This window comes from Bos taurus, unplaced genomic scaffold (assembly GCF_002263795.3).
Source record: "Bos taurus isolate L1 Dominette 01449 registration number 42190680 breed Hereford unplaced genomic scaffold, ARS-UCD2.0 ScbfJmS_892_Leftover_ScbfJmS_927, whole genome shotgun sequence".
Lineage (NCBI taxonomy): Eukaryota > Metazoa > Chordata > Mammalia > Artiodactyla > Bovidae > Bos > Bos taurus.
In genome coordinates, this window is record NW_020192291.1 from 373,248 (window position 1) to 380,693 (window position 7,446).

A 7,446-nucleotide genomic window follows, 5' to 3' on the forward strand; every position below is an offset into this window, starting at 1 on the left:
GTGTCTAATATGCTATTGGGGAAGAGCCCAGAAATAGCTCCAGAAAGAATGAAGAGACTGGGCGAAAGTCAAACCAACGCTTTGTTCTGGATGGGTCTGGTGGTTAATGTAAAGTCCAATGCTGTAAAGAACAGTACTACATAGGAATCTTGAATGTTAGGTCCATGAATCAATGGAAATTGGTTAAGCAGGAGATGGCAAGAGTGACCGTCAACATTTTAGAAATCAGACAACTAACATGGACAGGAATGGGTGAATTTAACTGAGATTACCATTTAATCTGTGGGCAAAAATCCATTAGAAGAAATGGAGTATCTCATAGTCAAAAAAAGAGTGCGAACTGCAGGTACTGGGTGCAGTGTCCACAAGGACAGAATGATCTTGGTTCATTTCCAAGGCAAAGCATTCAGCATCACAGTAATCCAAGTCTATGCTCCAACCACTGTTGCCAAAGAAGCTAGAGTCCAGTGGTGCTATGAAGATGTACATCACAGCCTAGAACTAACATCCCCAGAAAATGTGCTTTTCATAATAGGGGACTGGAATGGAAAAGTAGGAAGTAAAGGAATAACTTGCAGCTGAAGATGGAGAAGCTCTACATAGTCTACACAAACATGACCCGGAGCTCACTCTGGCTCAGATCATAAGCTCCTTACTGCAAAATACAGACTTAAGTTGAAGAAAGTAGAGAAAATCACTAGGCCATTCAGATATGACCTAAATCAAGTTCCTTATGATTATACAGTGGAGGTGAGGAATAGTTTCAAGGGATATGATCTGGTAGGAAGACTGCCTGAAAAACTAAAGATGAAGGTTCAGAACAAGGTATAGGTGGTAACCAAAATCATCCACAAGAAAAAGAAATGAAAAAGGCTAAATGGTCGTCTGAGGAGGCCTTTCAAATACCTGAGAACGAAGGGAAGCAAAAGGCAAAGGAAAGAATATACCAATCTGAATGCAGATTTCCAAAGAGCAGTAAGGAGTAATAAGAAAAGCATTTTCAAGTGAGCAATGCAAAGAAATAGAGGGAAAAAATAGAATGGGAAACACTAGAGTTCTCTTTAAGAAAATTAGAGATACCAAGGGAACATTTCATGCAAAGATGGGCACAATAAGGACAGAAACTATAGGGACACACAGAAGCAAAGGATTTTAAGAAGAGGTGGCAAGGATATACAGAATAACTGTTCAACAAAGGTCTTTATGACCCAGATAACAGCGATGTTGTGATCACTCACTTAGAGCCAGACCATCCAGCAGTGTGAAGTCAAGTGGGCCTTAGGAAGGCATTCCTAAGAACAAAGCTAGTGGAGGTGATGGAATTTCAGCTGAGCTTATTTCAAACCCTAAATGATGACATTTGTTAAGTACTGCACTCAATATTGCCCAGCAAATTTGGACCACTCAGCAGAGGACACAGGACTGGAAAAGGTAAGCTTTCATTCCGCAATCCAAAGAAGTGCAATGCCAACGAATGTTTAAACTATCATATAATTGCCTCAATTTCACATGCAAGCAAGGGAATGCTCAAAATCCTTCGAGCTACACTTCAACAGTATCTGAAAAGAGAACTTCAATATGTACAAGCTGGATTCAGAAAAGCCAGAGGACTCAGATATCAAATTTGTAATCTCCATTGGGTTCATAGGCAAAGCAAGAGAACTCCAGAAAAACTTCTACTTGTTTGACTATGCAAAAGCTTTGCCTGTGTGTATCACAGGCAAATGCAAAATTATTAAAGAGAATGGGAATACCAGACCACCTCACCTGCCTTCTGAAAAACCGGTTTACCAGTCAAGAAGCAACAGTTAGAAGTGGACAAGGAACAACAGACAGGTTCAAAATAGGGACACAGTAATTTAAGACTGCATATTGTCACCCTGATTATTAAGTTATATGCACAGTACATCATAGGAAATTCCTGGATGGATGAACACAAGCTGGAATAAAATTGCCGGGAGAAATATCAATACCTTCAGATACGCATATGATACCACCATTATGGCAGAAAGTGAAGTGAACTAAGAGACTCTTGATGAGAGTGAAAGAAGGGAATGAAAAAGCTGGCTTAAAAACTCAATATTCAAGAAACTAAGATCATGGCATCTGGTCCCAACACTTTCATGGCAAACAGATGAGGAAAAACTAAAAACAATGGAAGATTAATTTTCTTCTCCAAAATCACTGTGGATGGTGGATGCAGCCATGACGTGGTGGTGGTGGTTTAGTGACTAAGTCGTGTCCGACTCTTGTGACCCCATGGGCTGTAGCCTCCCAGGCTCCTCTGTCCATGAGATTCTGTAGTCATGAATACTGAAGTGGGTTGCCATTTCCATCTCTAGGGGATCTACCTGAGCCCAAGAATTGACCCCCAGATCTCCTGCAACTGCAGGCAGATTCTTTATCAACTGAGCTACGAGGGAAGCCCAAATTAAAAGATGCCATGAAATTAATAGATACTTATTCCTTGCAAGAGAAGCTATGACAAACATAGATCACATAATAGAAAACAGAGACATCACATTAGTAAAAGAGGTGTGTCTAGTCAAAGCTATGATTTTCCCAGGGGTCATGTGTGGATATGAGCGTTGACCATAAACAAGGCTGAGAGCTGAAAAATTGATGCCGTTGAACTGTGGTGGCCAGAGAAGACTCTTGAGAGTCCCCTGGACATAAGGGGACCAAACCAGTCATTCCTGAAGGGAATTAATGCTGAATATTCAATTGGGAATATCTGATGCTGAAGTTCGAAACTTTTGGGCCACCTGATGGGAAGAGCGATTCATTGGTAAGACCCTGATGTTGGGAAAGATTGAAGGGAAAAGAAAGGAGGCAGCAGAGGATGAAATGGTTGGATGGCGATCACTGTTGGATGGACATGAGTCTGAGCCAACTCCAGGAGATGGTGAAAGGATAGGGAGCCTGGCGTGCTAAGGAGCATGGCGTCACAGTCAGAGATGACTGAGCAACTGAACAAAAGCAACAACACAGAACTGCAAAGAACAAAAGTAAAATATATTGTAAGCAATGGACAATATGTAATAATACCATATTGATATTAGTTGCTCAGTTTTAACAAATGAACTTGTATCAGTTGAACCAATCCAAGATGTTAATAACAGAAGATGCTAAGTGGAGGAAGAGACTGGCTCTATAGGAACTCTGTACACTATCTGCTAAATTTTCTGTCATCCTAAATCTGTTCTTTTAAAAATACAGAGGCTCACAAGACAAGATGTTGGCCACTCATTATGAAAGAAATGCAAACCAAAGCTACAATGATGCATCACCTCACACTTGCCAGAAAGGCTATCATAAAAAAAATCTAGAAACGATCAGTGCTGAAGTGGCATGGAGAAAAGAGAACCCTCTTGCACTTTGAGGGGGAATGTAAATTGATATAGCCACTATGGAGAACATTATGGAGAGTCCTTTAAAAACTAGAAATAAAAACTACCTGTGACTCAGCATTCCCACTACTGGGCATACACACTGAGAAAGCCATGCCGTGAAAAGATTCACGGACCGCACTGTTATTGCAGCACTATTTACAATAGCTAGGACATGGAAGCAACCACCTCAACTTCCACTGACAGATGAATAGATACAGAAGTTGTGGTAGATATATACAATGGAATATTACTCACCCATAAAAAGTAACAAATTTAAGTCAGTGGCAGTGAGGTGGATGCACCTAGAGTCTGTTTCACGGAGTGAAGTAAGTCAGAAAGGAAACAAAAACTATTGCACATTAATGCATTTATATGGAATCTACAAAATGGCACTGGATGAATATATTTGCAGGGTAGGGATAGAGACACATGTAGAGAAAGGATGTGGACACAGCAAGGGGATGGAGGAGAGAGGGACAAACTGAGAGTGGCTATGACATATATGCACTACCATGTGTATAAGACAGAGCTAGTGGGGAGGTGCTCTACAACAGAGGGAGCTCAGACTGCTGTTCCATGACAACCTGGAGGACTGAGATGGGGGTGGCGTGAGGGATGCTCATGGAGGGGATATATGTATACTTAGAGCTGCTTCATACTGTTGTACAACAGAAACTAACACACTATAAAACAATTCTCCTCCAATTAAAAATTTTCATAAATGCTCTACTGATTTAAAATGTAGAAAAAATCTGGACAAGAACACATAGCCAGTACAGAGTTATATACAACAATGCCAAATGAATAAGAGACAGGAACAATGAAGAACAAAAGATAACGTAGGAATTTATCCTCGAATTAAAAATCTTAGGAAACACACCACAAAAGTATTCAAACATACAAATAACTTCAGCTATCTTGTATAAAATAGATCACCTTAGCAAAACCAAGAGTCTGGCCTGGAAGAATCAACAATTACTTAGATCACGTAATAGAAAATCCAGCACAAATAAAAGCAACCATACAAAAAAACGTACCTACAAAGAAACCTCAGAACAATGTATAGGTTCCACATAGACTCAACAAGAAGAATTTGCTGACAGGCTTAGGACAAAGAAGTCTCAAAGAGAATAGTATGTTATGTGTATTCATGAGGAGCACATATTGTAAGACTGTCGATGTTGCTTAACTCCTTTGCAGATCTACTCCAGTCAGACCAGCTGAGACCACAATCAAACATGGGCTGCTGTTTCCTGTACCCAGCATAAACCATGGAAAACTTATACAAGGATAAAGACAACTATTAACGGAAGCAAAAGGCACAAAACTAAATAATTCCCCCAGGCCAAAATAAGTCTCTAATGAACTTGACCCTATGAGTGTCAAGGTGAGGAGTCCTCAGAGAGCTGACAAGTGTGTGCAAGGTTACAAGGGAAGAAACAACATGATCAGCAGGAAAAGGCTTTAAGTTCAGCCCTTGATTCTTCCACTGTGCCCTGGGGCCATGAATGGCTATAGCCTCACTGAAGGAATCTGACGGTAGCATCTCAGAGCTCCCATGCCAAGACCATGGGGAACAAAAATTTTGAATTGGATGTGGCAGCATTGCCCAGACGTCATGAAATAACCAGCACAAACTTTGTTAGTGGATGACAACTTGGCCCTTTTAAGGTGATCACCTTAATAGACTATCATGCAGGGACTAAAGAGAAAACTTAGTACCCCAAAAATTGTACCAAAGGACAGAAATTCACCTCAGAAATTTCGAGCAATGCCCCTGCAGTCGACTAAGAGCCCATGTGAGAACCGTCAGGCTAAGGAGCCCTTTCACTTACTCTGCTGGGATGGTATGGGGCATGGCTGGGGACAGGGGTGGATTCATACCAGAAAGGAAGGATTTCCAGGCCCTTCCAGCAGTCAATATGAAGATCCTGAGTGAGATGTGAGGGGTTCCACACAACAGAAGGCAGTCTCCCATCCTTCCCTCTCAGGCTCATCTTACCTGCAACAGCCATTTTCCTGGAAGCCTCAGGCAGGAAGGGTCCAGAGGAGATGTACGTGCACTTCTCAGCAGGAGTCTCAGGACTTGATGATGAGGGACTGGATGTCTTCGATGGGAGGCCTTGGCCTCAGGTCAGCAGATGGGACACAGCCCACCACCTACAGGGTCAAGGGAAGACACGGAGTGTGGACGGGAGCATCACTCCAGCCCAGAAGACGGGGCCCGAAAGTGCCCTCCCTGTCATTCTCAGGAGTTCCAGGAAGCTGGTAGGGCCAGGCCAGAAACAATTCCTGCCAGGGGCTGACGGAAGCTGAGCCTGGGAGGGAGGGGGCCCATAGACTCTGCTTGGTACAGGGAAAGGTCTCAGGATCCGCGACGATTCCAAGGAAAAATGCACATGCCAATCCTCCGGGAAGCTCCCCCAGAACCCCCGCCCACCCTGGCCCTGCCTCTGCTGTCGGCCTGGAACACAGAACCACATGAAGGAAGTGACGACCACGCACACACGCTGGGGTTGCGACGCCATCTTTGAGAGCTGCTGCCATTTTGAGAACTTGCCGTGCAGGGTGCCCAGACGGACGGACTCCCAGTCTCATCAGGTGTCCAAGTGTGAGGTGACGTGAGTTACAAGTGTGGGGACACCACGTCCGGCACGACCAAGCCTTTCCCTCTGAAAAGAGGGGCCGGACAACCCCTGGCCACCCTGCCCCTGCTCTCTGCTGGAAGATTCGGGCCTGCATCTTAAGCCCCAAGTCCATCCACTTCACCCAGTTAGTCTCCGAGAGGAAGGCTTCAGTCCAGTGGCTGGTGGACTCCAGTTCTGCTCAGTAGACGTAAAGCCCCGAGCCCTGTAGCTATGGGAGGGACTCTCGGGGGGGACTGAGGGTCTTCCACACCCAGAACGGCGGGCCACGTGAAACCCCACTCCCCGCGACTTGCCTCGGAGCATCTGGGTGGTATCCGGGCAGCTCTAAGGTCTGCGGGTCACCCTCCCTGCGATTCTTGGATTGGAAACTGAGGGTCGGAGGGGATCTGGGTAAGGGGTTGGTAGCTGGTCAGTACAGGGAGGTGTCAGGGCTCGGGAGGAGCCAGTGTAGGGACCATCCTTCCAGACACTCGGGCGAATCAGGACACCTCCCCTGTGGTCAGTGGCTCCTCCCAGCCAAACACAGGGAAGGAGGCTGTCTCTGAGTGGGGAGGTTAGAGCTTGTTACAGAAGGGAGGTTCGGGACCCTTAGGTGGGAGGCTGAGCACTCCCTTCTTTCCTTCTCCAGAATCACAGGAGGTGGCAGCATCAGCTTCAGAGCAGGCAAAGAGGGATCGGGGCGGGGCTGCTAGGGGTTATTCCCCATTTTTCATCCTAACTCTGAATGAACTGAAAAGGACACGCCTCCCCCTGCCAGCCCCCACAGGCCACCCTCTAACGCCTGGCGGGGCTGTCTGGCTGCACCCCAGGGCTCACTCTCACTTCCTCCTCAGGGGTCTCAGGGGACAGGCTGACTAGGCAAACAGGAGACTTTGTGGGTCCTAGAGCAGTGGACTCAAGGCCTCCTATGAAGCAGACTTGGTTTAAACCGGGGACACTCTCCCTGGTGAAGGTGCTAACATTTCTTCGTCCTTTTCCAGTGCCTACTCGTTGTCTAACTTCCTAAACTGCAGTCCTGCCTGCGGTCCCTGAACTGTGGTCGTCATGCCTCGGAAGCACAAAAACAAGATCATGCCACGGGAAACGCTACCAGGTCAGGGGGACACTCAGGAGGCCCAGGCCAGTGCTGCTGCAGCCCAGGAGAGGAGTGCCTGTCTTCCCCTCTTTTGTCCCTCAGGTTTTCTTCCCAGAGCTCCGTTGCTGCTGGAACACCAGGAGCTTCAGGGAGCCATGGCCCCTAGCTCTACTGTTGCAGAGGCTTCCTGTGCAGGATCTGAGAAGTACCCAGGCCCCAAGAGGAAAGTGCAGATGCTGCCAGGCAAGCCTGGTCACTCGGGCTTCGCAAGATACCTGATCAAGAAGCCAGCAGATGACGTGAGAGGATCATGAAGGAGATGGACCTGCTG

The 7,446-nt window shown here is 46.0% G+C and overlaps 1 long non-coding RNA gene across 1 annotated transcript in view; it reads left to right on the forward strand.

The window, feature by feature from the left end:
- LOC132344802 (uncharacterized) overlaps window positions 1-7,446 on the forward strand; it is a 282,704-nt gene that overhangs the window by 117,110 nt on the left and 158,148 nt on the right. The gene's annotated exons all lie outside the window — the stretch shown is intronic.